This window comes from Limulus polyphemus, unplaced genomic scaffold (assembly GCF_000517525.1).
Source record: "Limulus polyphemus unplaced genomic scaffold, Limulus_polyphemus-2.1.2 Scaffold150, whole genome shotgun sequence".
Taxonomy (NCBI): domain Eukaryota; kingdom Metazoa; phylum Arthropoda; class Merostomata; order Xiphosura; family Limulidae; genus Limulus; species Limulus polyphemus.
This window is the reverse complement of record NW_013665760.1, coordinates 709485-724035: the sequence shown is the minus strand read 5'-3', so window position 1 is coordinate 724035 and position 14551 is coordinate 709485. Positions and strand designations below refer to the sequence as shown.

The window sequence follows — 14551 nt, the reverse complement described above, 5'->3', positions numbered from 1 at the left end:
TTTATCTAATCGTAATTTAGTTTTATATGATGTGTGAACCTTGTCCGTCATTCACCAACGATACAAAACTTAGGTTTAAAATAACCAAAAGTACTGAAGCAAAAATAGGAGAATTTATGTATAGCGAAAAAAAAAGGACTTTGGGTGCTATTACGCTTAAGTAGGAGAAAAAGATATATTTATACTTATTTAATTTCACCATTTCGAGTAGTGCTCTTCAGATGGTGTCACTGCAAAGAACTTTATCCGCATAGCAACAAAACCCACTGAAAAATCACGCTTCAGGAAAAGTGGTGATTAAATCTATATACAAATCAATTATATATATCTATTTCCTTTTGATGGACTTTCCTTTGTTTTCTAAATATACATATTTATTACCTCTAGCATGTCTCTAACATCTCTGGCCAATGAAAGAATTTGAACACTAAATATAAAATCGTGTAATCTTTGATGCTTAATATATTTGATGTGATGAAGGTTGTGACTAAAAGAAAAATTAGGCTTAGAACCCCCTAAAACTGATTATAGGTGAATTGAGGATTTTTTAAAATAGATTTTAACTTTGTTTATTTTTTTTAGCGCAAAGATACATAATGGAATATGAGCGCTCTGTCCACAGTGGGAAGTTGAATCCCAGAATCTGGTGTTGCGAGGCTGTGAACGTATCGTTGTCGCAGAGAGGGACGGATTTTATATGTATTCATAAATACTCTTTTCAATAAGTATTCATTTTCTCTACAAATATTAAATTATTAACATAAAACAATAATTTTGAAAATATTTTTTTTAATTCGGTTAATAGAAGGTCAAATCACCCAAATTAAAAGAACCTTCAAAACATGCAAACACATTTATTCAACACAAATTGGACAACAGGAAGCCGATTTTTATGCCACTCCCCCAAAAAAATCTATATTATGTGGTCCACAATTTGAAATTATGCACCACAAAATTGGTGATTGCGTAGAAAAATATAAACTACCCATTTATTTTGCAGCAAAATTTTAAACTATGCAAACTTTACTTAAAGTGAAAATAACTTAAAACTGTAAAGTTTAAGAGGACTTTAGATATAATGAATTCCATAATCAACCGCAATTTAGCGATGAGAATTGTAGAGATGAGAAATATTTTGACAGACCAGGGGGCACCACTTGTTAAGCAACAAGAAGCAGACTGGGTCATATGTAAGTCAGCTATAAATCTGGGTACACTGACTTATATTTGACTTTACTCAAACTAGAAAGTCTGAGTTTGATTATGTTATTATATATAAATCACGCACAAAATGCCGCAGCCGTTAAATACAGGGCCCAATGACAATAATTGTTCCCTGCTTTAACGTGCAGAAAATAAACAAAATGTACATAACAACACGTATCGAATAAAAATTGTCCACAGCCTTTATTAAAGCGTTTTTCTGATAACACATAAAATCAGACGTTATAAAGACATTAACACAATTCATACCAAACAACAGTTGTTAACAATTTCTGTGTCATAAATTTCAAGCAGCATCATAAACCACGTAAACACATTACATTTTCACTCAGTATGAGAGCATCACACAATGGAAACACATACTAGAACTCTTCAAAGCTGAGACCGAATTTAAAATGTTCGAAATAAAAATACTAAAGAAACTTTTACTCTCGTCATATACGGTCAGATTTTCCTGTGAATTTCTATTTCAGACTTTCAGTTCACAGAGTAAACATTCTCCTGCGGTTGCATTAAAACAATATATTATTTTCTGTAAATAACAAAATCTTAGTCGCGGTCTTCAAAAACAACAGAAAAGTTCTGCATTGAACAAGGAATAATATTGGCAAAAATAAAAAACAGGTGATAATTACGCATAGTTTCCTTCTATACTAAATAAGCTACGATTAAACATTCGACATAATATAGTTTTCTTTTTTTAATTCTAGTTAATGAAATGGAAACAAAGACAAAAATATCAAAACCACGTACCAAAAATATAGCTACCCAAGCTAATCCTATGTTATCAAACGATATAGCACCCTGAAACGGGTTCTTATCGCCTGCTCGGCAGTTCCTATAGTACTGGTTCCAGTTGACACAGGAGGTGTTACTGGGGGTGTTACCGTTGTTGGGATCAGCGGTGGAATTACAAGTGATCCCCCGGTAAGTGTAATGTGGTAGGTTTTCACACTTGTGCATCCCGTTGTCCTTGTCTGTGCTACAGATATAATCCTCCCCATCTTCGTCAACGTAGTGAGCTGAAAGGTGTCTGCAAAGGAAGAACAAAAGTCCGTATTGAGTAGCTCCATAAATGAAGAAGCAAGTAATGCACGCTTAAAATTACCTCACCAAAAAGTTCATCATGTCTTCTATCGATCTACACTAGTTATCTAGTAAATTCAATACGTACCATTTTTAAATAGTAACACAAAATAGCTTCATTTTAATAACTATTTTGACGAGCATAACGCGACCTCAAGTTATTAAAACGAGAAAGTAATTAATTACCTGGTGTACATTTTGTATGGAATAAGTTGGAATTAGTTTATTATTTCAGATTCTCGTGGTTACCGAAACATTAAAAATAGGTGTCATTTTCCCTAGAACTATATGTATATCTATTATACGTAAAACCTTATACACATTTAATATCCCAATTATGTTGAAGTTTCAAATATTTTCTTTTACAGTTTCGACTTTTGACTTGAAGTCAAATATTTTAACTGACAAAGCATTTCAGTATCTAGTAAACCTTAGTGGTGTTAGGAAAATTCGTAGGTTCAAGAAGTAAACTGAACACAAAGATACGATACCCTATAACCCGAACGTACCGTTTCCTCCTGAAGAAGAAAGGTCCACCTTTCGAAAGCGCTCAGATTATAGGGTATCGTATCTTTTTGATAAACCTTAGGAATGTTTCACATTAAAAATATTACTTCCTCAACACTTTTATGTCACTTTTTTATTGGCTTAGTATATTTGAACATCAACAATCTCATTTACATTCGAATATGTCTGGTTTTATGTTTTCTTGTCAAGGTGTAGCAGAATGAGTATTTTAAAAGGAATATCCTCGGTGAATGCTTTATTGTAACCATGATTCGTTCCTAAACACTCGATGAACGTATTCCCGGAGAAAATACTAAATTCATAGTTCGTGGGCCACCGGCGTGGCATGGGCCTGGTGGTTAGAGTGCTTGACTCGCAATCTAAGGGTCGCGGGTTCAAATCTCCGTCACAACAAACATGCTCGCTCTTTCAACCGTGGGGGCGTTATAAAGTGACGGTCAATCCCACTATTCGTTGGTGACAGAGTAACCCAGGAGTTGGCTGTGTTGACTAGTTGCTTTCCCTTTAGTTTATCACTGCTATATTTGGGATGGCTAACGCAAATTGTCCTCGTGCAGCTTTGCGCGAAATTCCAAATAAAATAAACCGTAGGTCACCACGAGCAGTTTTAGTAGGTATTAATATGTTTTTCAAAACTCTAGAGCCATTTTGATGGAAAATTCAATATTAAAATGACATAACACTTATCATAGAGTTTCGTAGTATGATACCACAATCGGCAAAAACAAATAAACTAATTATGTTTGTCATACTTATGTTACATATGGCTTGTTCTCTTAAACTTGTAATGCAGATTTGATTAATACTTTAGTTTACATCTGGTATAAAAAATAAAGTCTTTCAAAACTTACAAAGGTCATACATTTTTATCTCGCAATAACAAATACGTGTACATTCGTAAATTGTCTTTTTTTTTCTCTCTCTATATTTTCATGTAACAAGAGAGAACAAAGAGGACTGAAGTCATGCGAAACGTTATTTTCCTTCGTAACAGCAAGTACGATATTGTTCTCAATCATCTTTGTCTCTTGTTGGTGTATCTTCTTTCATCTAGGACATCTCAAAATATATTTCTTTAAATGTCGCTTTGTGTCAAGAAACACCATACTGCTCCAATACGTAGCAATATGAATTATATACAGATTAAAAAATCATGCATTTACAAAAAAGTTTAAAGCTTGAGCTGGCCATTCGGAGCAGATTCTTTGGTTCGCTCAACAACTGACTATTTTTATTTTTTTTACTCATCTTGAAGCACGACAGTTGTGTCAGCTTTCATAATGCGCTAAATTATTATTTCCTACGAATGAAAGCCTCCATATCACGCTCTCATATCTTGACTGTGGTATCAGATGATCTTGGGTAATTGTTTTTACCCAGAAAAGCTTGTTCGCAAGTAATGGTGATATACACCCCGAAATAAGACACACACACTCTCTGTGTTTATATGATTAAAAAACTTGTTTAATTTTAGAATTTTGTATAAAGTAATATAAATAATATCTGCGCATATTCATTCCTAATTTTGAATTTGAAGGCAGCTATTCAAACACCGCCCAACCTTTAGACTACTATAGTCGAATCGAATAGTGAAATATGAACAACATTTATATAGTGAACAACAAGCCCAAATCCGGGAGGCAACGGGTTCCAAGCTATGAATCACCCAATTCACAATTTAGATATGCTAACCATTAGAAAAGAACCGACCCATTAAGAAATTAACCTATTATTATTATTTTGTTTGTCAGCAGTTAATTAAACATTATTAATATATATATATATATATATATATATATATATATATCAAAACGCAGTTTTATTTGATACTTACGACGCGAAAAACCGGCTTCAGAACGATCTCCATATGCACATAAGGTTAAAAGATAATATCTTTGAATTTGGTAAGTCTGAAACATAAGGTTTATAAAACAAGAAAAATATAAAAGCAAGTGATCTAACACTACCAAATTTCTTGCGACACTAAAAAGAAACAGTAAACTAGCTACAATACAGAATGGCAATAGTAATCTTCAGTATAGATACATCCATTTGAACATAAAAAATAAAGGATTGTTAATTTTAATTTCGATGACGAGGAACCCACTTTGAAGACTAATAATGGTTAGAATATGCTTGAATGGGTAATGAAGAAAAAAGGATCGTTAGTAAGCAAAAATTCTCATAGAGACAAAAAGATACATAAATATGTAAGTTAGGGTAAACCCTAAAGCTTTGGGGATTATTCAGTTTTGTAGGGAAATCTTTATGACGCTGAATACCATGGTCTATTTATTGCTTTAGTCAAATAATATCACTGCCTTCTAGTGACAGGTTTCCCCAGCCTCGGCATTGTTAGCGACAAATTTGCTGACTGGCAGATCTTCAGAAATCTTGCACATGTGTCTTCTACAATACCGCTGCGTCATCAGTCAACATTTCGACCATTTTATGAGATACTGCTGTGCGTGTCTTTATGTAAATTATACCGTCTTCTAACGGTATGCGTCTTAGAAATTCTTTAATAATAATGAACACTTTAAAGATGCTTCATTAAACCACTTGTAAGACCACAAAACTGACATTCTGAACGACAGAAGAAACAATAACATATCATGGGACTTTATGTTATTGGAATTAGACCTGTTGCTATGCTGTATATCTTACGAGTAAAAAATTGGTTTTATGTCAGATTATGATAAAGATTACAGCTGCATTAGATGAGATAAAACTATCATTTTGTTGTTACTAGAATCGAAATTTTCAACCTTAACGGCACCTTATGCACACTTGGACTATCCTACCAAGTCAAGTAACCCCAAGGTTTCAGGTACAGCTGTCTTTAATTTTGAACTGTTGACCAAAGGGAGGGCAACCAGACAGCGACTCCCGCCGAAATAAGTGCTTTGTCTAGCTCTTTGAATCGAATAACGGATTGACTGTTACTTTTATAACACGTCCACAGCTAAAAGTGATTCATGATAATTGACCTCACGCCTCGAATCTTGGACCTTTCGATCCGTAGCCTGGCATGCTAACCATAGGCCTGCCTTACCCAAGTTGTTACTGATTGCTGCTTATAACACGAAAAATATATATAGATAAGTGCAAGTACTTTGTCTTGAGGTGAAAAGTTGGTATCATTTGGAGTTCAATCTCACGTATATATATATATATATGTGTGTGTGTGTTATTACAGAAACAGATATCTACTCGCCAACATAAATAAATCTCCTAGTGCCGAGTTTTATTTTCATACTTATACATTTTGGGTATACTTTTGCAATTAAGAAGGATTTAATAGTATTCAAATTTACCTTTAAACTTAATACTTGTTTTCTAAATCATGTGGTGCTATAATTTGTAATACGACATATTTACCCGTACTGGGTAACCAATCCAATATCATTATCAATTTAATGGTATAGTTTAGGGCTGTATCAGCTTTCATTATCTCAAGCTAGATCGATGGGACACAGTGTTATTGAAATAAGCTTTAACTGGCTTTAGACGTGGTTGACAGTTTAGCACAAATAAGACACACGCACCTTCATAATCGGCAAAAAGGGGTAGATGGTACTTAGCTCTGCAGCATAGACTTAGCACTCAAATTATGTCCTCTTTGCCATGGTATAATCTGAGATAAAGTTGCTCACATTGGATAACATATCTCGTAAAATGATCAGCGAAGTACTATAGATTCGAGCTATATTAACTCTCGTCATCTTAAGTATAAGTAAATATACTTCCTATTTCAACTACTTTCTAATTAAATAATTAAAATGGTTCACAAAGAAGCTAATATTCTCGGAAATATCTAGTTTCTAATTAGGTAAATAACATATTTACTAGTAAAAGAAAGTCCTCTGATAATACAGAGGAACCATCCACACACAAATAAATGTGCAACCTACAGAAAAACAACAGAATATAAAAGTACAAGTTGCCCGTTGAATTTTTTTTTCTTATGAAGGATTTTTTTTAAAATAAAATAAAATGTTAAAGCAGCATTAAGGCAGCAAAATCAAATTCATGAAGACATGATGTATTAAACTTTTACAAAGAAGGAGCTTTTTTGGTAACACAGAGGAACTAATGTCTATTGTATTGAACGAAAGAACTCTTGGCCACTGGCTTTTAGCAGAAAGATAGATCTGAAACGCTACTTTCCCACGCACCTGATTTCAAGTCCGTAATAGCCTTCTTGATGGGAAACTGCAAAAAATAGGCTCTAAAGTGTTAGCCTCCCTCGGCGGCTTAGCCTAAACGCGAGGGCTTCTAACACTAAATATCGCGGTTCGATCCCTGTGGTAGAGCACGGCGTAAATAACTTATTGTGTAGTTTTACGTTTTTTAAGAAAGTAACTAAATAAAGATTAAGAATTTGACCTACACAGATAAATGAACCTAATCCAATAAGTCAGCTTTCTTAACGTATAATTAACGTTTTTCTACACCACAACTAAGGACAAGACAACGTTCTCTGATAACAAGAAATAAATAAAATTTCAATGTAAACAATAAATAGTAACTTCTAAAGTACAACAAAGAGAAAATGCTGCTCTAATAGCTTAACTTCTCTAAAAATATAGAGAAACAGTTCAATCTACACTGGAAAATCAACGTTTCAGGTATCACGCAATATTTCATTGTTCGATGTAGCGAAAAGCTGCATAACTATCTACACTGTATCAGCCCTGAGGATTGAACTCTGAATTCAACTATCATAATCCCCCAAGCTTACCTATAAGTTACCGAGAGGCATCACAGAGTTCGCACACTTTGATAAGGCGAAAGCATTTCAGTTAAAACTCATAAAGTCAGGCTTAACATCCTTTAGTAACGGTAGGTTTCTAAACACAAATAACATGTTCAACCCGTGTGGGGAAGCGAAAACATCCTTGGTTACATGTTCAGTCTGAAAAATGGAAGTGAAAGTTCCCTGGTGGTGCAAGTTTCTAATGGTTGAAAGATAAAAAATAAACTTAACCTACTCTCTTGTAGCAGCGGCAAATTTCCAAAGATAGATAGATAAATATATATATAACATATTATACCTATAATAGGATACACGAGTTTTGAGTAATGTGAAGTCGTTAAAGATGGAAACAAAACTGCCAATCTTTAAAAAACAACCTACAATGGGAAGTGATAATTATTTATATCTTCACATTGCTGAAGATATAAATCATAAAGACCTGAATTGGAATTTGATATCACATGGCAGCTCAACACATGAATATTGTTCAAAATAAACCTTTCTTTCCAAGAACTGCTTTAAATTCTAGCGCGAATCAACTTTATTTGGGTTAAGAGTAGATCACTGATACGAAATTGAAACTCACATACTGATAACCAACGGTCATCTTTAATAGGTGCATGATGGAAGATCTCCGCTAAGCATGACAAAAGAAACACCAACTTTCACATAAAAACGAACTCTCACTTATAGCGATAGGTTTTTAGATATATATATATAACTTGAAAAATAATGGCTTGGTAGCGGGCACTATTTTTAAATGTCATTCAAATGGTAAACTGAGTATTGAATTTACAAAGTGATTGGGAAAATATTAGATGTAGGCCTATAGTAATATATTTATGTAAATGAAGCCAATGTTCTCAAGTAAAACAAAGTAACCAAATACAGATAAATAAAACGCTCCACCTACAAAGGGAAGTGAACATCCTCCGGTAAATTCATGTAACATCGCTGTCTCAGAAGACCTGCCCACAGTTGGACTCCCACAATTCCGAAAATGAAGAAGACAAAAAAGCAGAGAAGTAAAACATTGCCCAGCATAGGGAGTGTGTCTAGCAGTAGCATCACCAGGATTCTCATACCTGCAAAGTCAGAAAATATTATATATATATAATTAATACATTATTATACTCGTCATCATGTCATAATTTTCATGAATAACTTTAAACTTTCAGTTGTGACTTAAAATGTTTCATCCGTTTGAGTACAGGGTATTGTTAATGTCATGATACGATTTCATTTTCAGCCTGATAAATAAAACCGAATGTTCCTTTTCACACTTTAGTATTTTTCTATAAATATATAAGCCAAGAAAACCTCAATGAAAAAGATTGTTTTAAATCTATAGCGTATTCTACAATGCAAATGATATTAAAGTTTATTTCTTGAACATCACTCAAAACTACTCAAGAACTATCTGCGATAGCCGTTCCTTTTTTTGAAGTGATAAAATAAAAGGTAGGCAGCTATTCAACTTCACCCACCGCCAACTCTTGGAATACTCTTTACCAGCGAATGGTGAGACTGAACATCAATTATAACGTTTCCATGGCTAAAAGAGCAATCATGTTCGATGACTGGGTTCGATTCCGTGACCCGTTAATTGCGAGTTGAGTACTCTAACCATCAGAGCATGACAGGTCTTGAAATTAAAGAGCAAGGGATATAGAAAATTATTCAGTTCTTAACTTGTATATGATACATTACAGTCTAGCATTAAAACACTTGTATTGCACTATTTTATGGTATTTTGTTACTTGGAGAAGCAAAAATTCAAATAAAATGCTATTCTGACAGGACACTATAGAAAAGTGAACTAAACACTACTTTTTATTGATTTTTGAGCAAAGCTACATAATGGCTATTTGCGTAGCTGTTCATATTTTTGAAGTGATAGACTAAAGGGAAAGCAACTAGTCTACACCACCCACCGCCAACTCTTGGGCTATTCTTAACAAACATAATAATGGGATTTGGCCATAACTCTGATAAAGCATCCACGGTATCAAAGTATAGATCAGTTTTGTTGTTGTTGCTTTTTGGTAGTAGGACGCGTGAACATGGAAGATTAGATTTACAGTTGTGCTCGCTAACCATTGGGCCATGATCTGCTCTGTTTTACTCGAGGAACCAAGTAATACGGGAATTAACCAACCACTCCTAAACCTAAGTTAGTCAACGCAATGGGTCTATATTTAGAAGAAAAAAAATCTTTCTCGAGTATTGAAAAAGGAATGACAATAGCTTGATGCTGTAAGTCAGAGATTGCCAATGTATCCTTTTACCAAAATTAATGGAAAAGAAGTGTAAGGTAATTATGAGAGGCAGAGAAGAGATCGCGAAGCATCTCCTAACGAATATCATCTAATCCATCCTATATGCTGCTGAACAATTGTGGTCATTTTGAACTCCACAAGAGAGAAATGTCTGTTATGATCTAAAAACAATAAAAATGGACAGAAAGCGGGATTCTTTAAGCCCTTGTCTTGGTAGCCAAGAAGTCAGGGAAACAATTGGAGGTGCTTAAATGGCAAGAAAAGCACTATTGAAGGGCGTTAGCAATAACAGCCACTTTTCGGCCATTATGCTGCGAGATCAAAAGGGGCTGGAATGTATGTTTTCCATTTACTTTTCACATCTTGTCCTAGAGGACCTTGGAACTGGTGGTAGGAGAGATACTAGAAGCAAATTGATCCGAGACTCATTCTGGCTTTTGATATTTGATTTTTAAAATAGAGACACGAGTCTTCTGTGAGCATATACAGTTGGCAAGGGTTAGGTATTTGTGAAAGATACAGTACTTCAGGTACATTTCTGAACTTAACGCGCCCCCTGGCAGTTAGGAGTCGACCATGTAAAAAATGTGCTGAGGTTCTAGGAATGGTAACCAATGTTAAATAACCTTAAGATAACGTATATATACACACACATATATATGTATAGTTAAATGGTCGATTGGTTGTTTCGAATTTTCTCGCAAAGCTACACAATGGTTATCTGCGCTAGCTGTCATTAAGATTGAACTGATAGACTAAAGGGAAGACATTCAACAGCACCCACAACCAACTCTTGAGCAATTCTAATCCAGTACTGAGAGTTGGCTGTTACTCTTACATCGCATCTACGATCCAAAGTGTGGAGCGTGATTTTGTAGGAACGGCACACAGTCATTGGCCTCTCATATTTATAGTCTGACACAATTAGGCCACACCCAGTACATACAGTAAGATGGTAAACATGGTTTTATTAACATGATATTACTCAAGACTGTTATATATCTAAACAAAATATTATTTTTAATCAAATAAATCGTTGTAATTAGCTAGAAAATATTCGATTAATTGTTTTACCCGTGAATTGTTACGTTCTATGTTGAGTTTCTATATCAGTTTTATCCTGTGAGAGATTCAGTTCTTGTAGCACAATTCATTTGCTACAAAAACCGTTTTTAATTAATAGTATTGTCTAATTCTAATCATACACAAATTGTAGTAGAATAGAGTGTCTGATTATCTTTCCACAGTTCTCACTCTTATAGCTAGCCGTTTCTAAACGCATCATTCTAACTACCTGCTACAGCTCAAACTAAATCTTTTATGTTCTTAATCATTTCAAAAATTCAGTTACCATGAAACATATGACTGATTTTAATAAACTAAGCAGTAGTTCTTTACTTTGACTAAACAATTTTCCTATAAATATAGGTGTTCTCTTCGGCTTTATACACAATAATTTGTTTCGTTTGAATTTCAAATAGTAAACTTTCTATTTCAAAAAGCTCTACAGTAGCCACTCATGTTTTCTACTTAAACTTGACGTTAATTTTTTTTTTCCCCTTGAAGCTTACTCAATAATAGCGTGAAAAGTTTAGCTACTTTCTCTAGTTTAGATCCGTTATTTTTTCTTACTTGCTAGTATTTAAACTAAAATATGAGGGACCACTCACATTTTAAGTGTTTTAAAACTGATTTCGAATATGGCAAATGTAAAGACTCTTATAACTTATTTTTAGAATTATAAATGGATTAGAGTTTTCCTGTCATTTTAAACGTTGTACTTTTTTCCCATCCACTATAGTAACTAAGAATAGACTGTTTCACCGAGAAATAAAACAAAACAGGCTTTTAAATTTCTTCAGATAAATGTATTAAATCATTTCTCTAATTATATAATACTTTGTTTGTTTATAATTAAGCACAAACCTACACAATGGTCTATCTGTGCTCTGCCCACCACGGGTATCAAAACCCGGATTCTAGCGTTGTAAGTCCGCAGACATACCGCTGTGCCACTGGGGGTCTAATACTTAGTTTATTTGGCTTGAAAAACTGACAGAAAATACTAAATTACATAGCTTTTAGTTAGCTACATTAGAATATTTTAAATAATAATTTGTTTTGTAGTTAAGCACAAAGCTACACAATGGGCTATCTATGTTGTGCCCACCATAAGTATCGAAATCCGGTTTTTAGCGTTGTAAATCCGCAGACATACCCCTGTGCCATGGAGGCACCCTAATAGAATAATTGGATTTGACCGTCACTCTTATAACACACTCATGATCTCAAAGTGCGGAGCTGAATGATTTTATTTTTGTTTGTTTGTTTTGAAGTTAAGCACAAAGCTACACATTGGGCTATCTGTGCTCTGCCCACCACGGGTATCGAAACCCGGATTCTAGCGTTGTAAGTCCGCAGACATACCGCTGTGCTACTGGGGGGCTTTATTTTTGTTTTGGCGACATGAATCACGAAACCTCAGATCAACAGTCCTGAACGCAAAAAAACTTGGCCGCGTTCCGCCAAGTGAGGGAATTGTGAAACACTATTTTGAAGAATAACAGTTATCTATAAATGAAGATAAATATTAATTAATAATAATAAACTTTTTTTCAGATGATTTAGGTCGCACACCCATTATATCAAAATAGTTTAAACTTAAATCAACAATTATTTAATATTTATATAAATGGCTTTTGTAGTCAAACTATCCTATATTTTGCTTCATTCTCAGAATTTTATATTTGATTTGGTATTTTAGTTTTATATATATATGTGTGTTCCTAAATTCATTCAATTTTGGACAAACAAGGATAACATGATTCTCATCTTCTATAACCTTTACTACATTTTTGAGGCAATAATTAAACCATCATTCTGACATATCTATATTCCCATAACGGTGTATTTCGGATTCAAAATTATGATTTTAGATACGTAATTTTGCAAAAAGCTGACCTCTTAAAGCTTCAGAATTGTATGAATAAATATATTTCTGGTTCTAAAACTACTTTATCCAATTTATTACAATCACATAAATCTGAATACCAGTTTCAGGTATAAATATCTTCAAGTCTTTACTTAAATTATTTTACAAAAAGTTTTCGTTTCTAATCTGTTGTACTTCCCATACATAACCAATTCCAGATGCGGAAAGACAATGTCTTGTTTTACTTGCCCATGTTACTCTTCCTTGTTTATCTAGACATTTACCATATTATAACATGCTTTAGGGAATCTATTACATTCTATTTTTATAAGCTTAAGCCAATAGCTTTATACTTAACAGATAGAAGTAGCTTCCCACGTTTACCTAATAAAACTACATTTGTAGCACTCTTTGAGACCCTAAAATAATACTTATAAATAGTATTTTGCATTTTTTCTAAGAACAGATAATCAGTAAAACCCTACATATCTGCCCCACGCAATAAAATTGGAGTTATCGTTTTCTCAAATATTTCAAAGTATATTTCCTATGAGAATCCATTTATTTTCGAATCATATGTTTACCATATCACTCGCCTTTTCAGATTGTTTAGCTGAATGTTCTGTTATAGCATAGTAAGACAGTTTTCCAATTATTGAAATTCCCAGACACTTATAAAACAAAATTACCTCCAATCTTTCGTTACCTATATTCAATGTTTAGATTTTAAAATACTTTCCCTTCTAAGCCTTTTTTTATTTCAGCATATTAATACGTAAATTGTTTCCTTACAATAGTTTTCTAAAACATCTAACATATTTTGCAGTTTTAAAGGTGTTTCGCTATACAAATATATATCATTTGTATACAAAGAAGTTGCAAAGTACCTATTATTAACATAGCTTCTAAAATCATTTTCTGTCATTTATGCTATAAAGTCATTCATATAGATAGCAAACAGGAAAGGGCTTATCATACAACCTTGTATTGTTCTTACTTCACATGTAAAAAAGTATTCTAATTTTTCCTGAGTCTAACACGATTTCATTTTGTTATACGTATTCAAAATCACTTAAAATATTTCCTTTGTTCCACAATATTTCATGAGAAACCGAATCAAAAGCTTTACTGGAATCTATTAAAGCAATGTCTCCATTTTTTTCTTAGATAAATATTTTTTTCAGTAACACCACATCGAGTAAAAATGTTGTAAAAATGTGAACAACTGTTGAATGCTTCTTTCTGTACCATGCCTGTTCTTCATAAAATTTCTCATTTACATCCGTCCAGTAGTTTAATCTAAAATTTATAATTTTTGTAAATATTTTCCCCATCACATTTAAAGTAAGATTCCTTTATAATTCTCTGGAATATTTACACTACTTTTTTGAATAATGGACATGTAGATCATTGCTTCGCTCCATTGTTCAGGAAACGCTCTACTATTTAAAATGAGAATAAAAATTTTACACATCTGTGAAGTTACATTCTCAATATTTAACTTAAGCATTTTATTAGTTATACCATCAATACCAGGTGGTTTGCTGTTCGATAAACTTTCAGTAACTATTTTGAACTTCCATAACTACTGGATTGTTTAAAATCTCATTCATCTGAAAAGTAGTTTCTGTACCATCTATTTTAATTATCTCACTGTTTTCTTTAGTACATTTTATGGCCCGGTATGGCCAGGTGGCTAGGGCGCTCGACTCGCAATCTGAGGGTCGCGGGTTTGAATCCCCG

General features: G+C 33.5%; 1 pseudogene; it reads right to left on the bottom strand.

Moving 5' to 3' along the window:
- Positions 1-14551, bottom strand: part of LOC106475831 — a 278839-nt pseudogene that overhangs the window by 94701 nt on the left and 169587 nt on the right.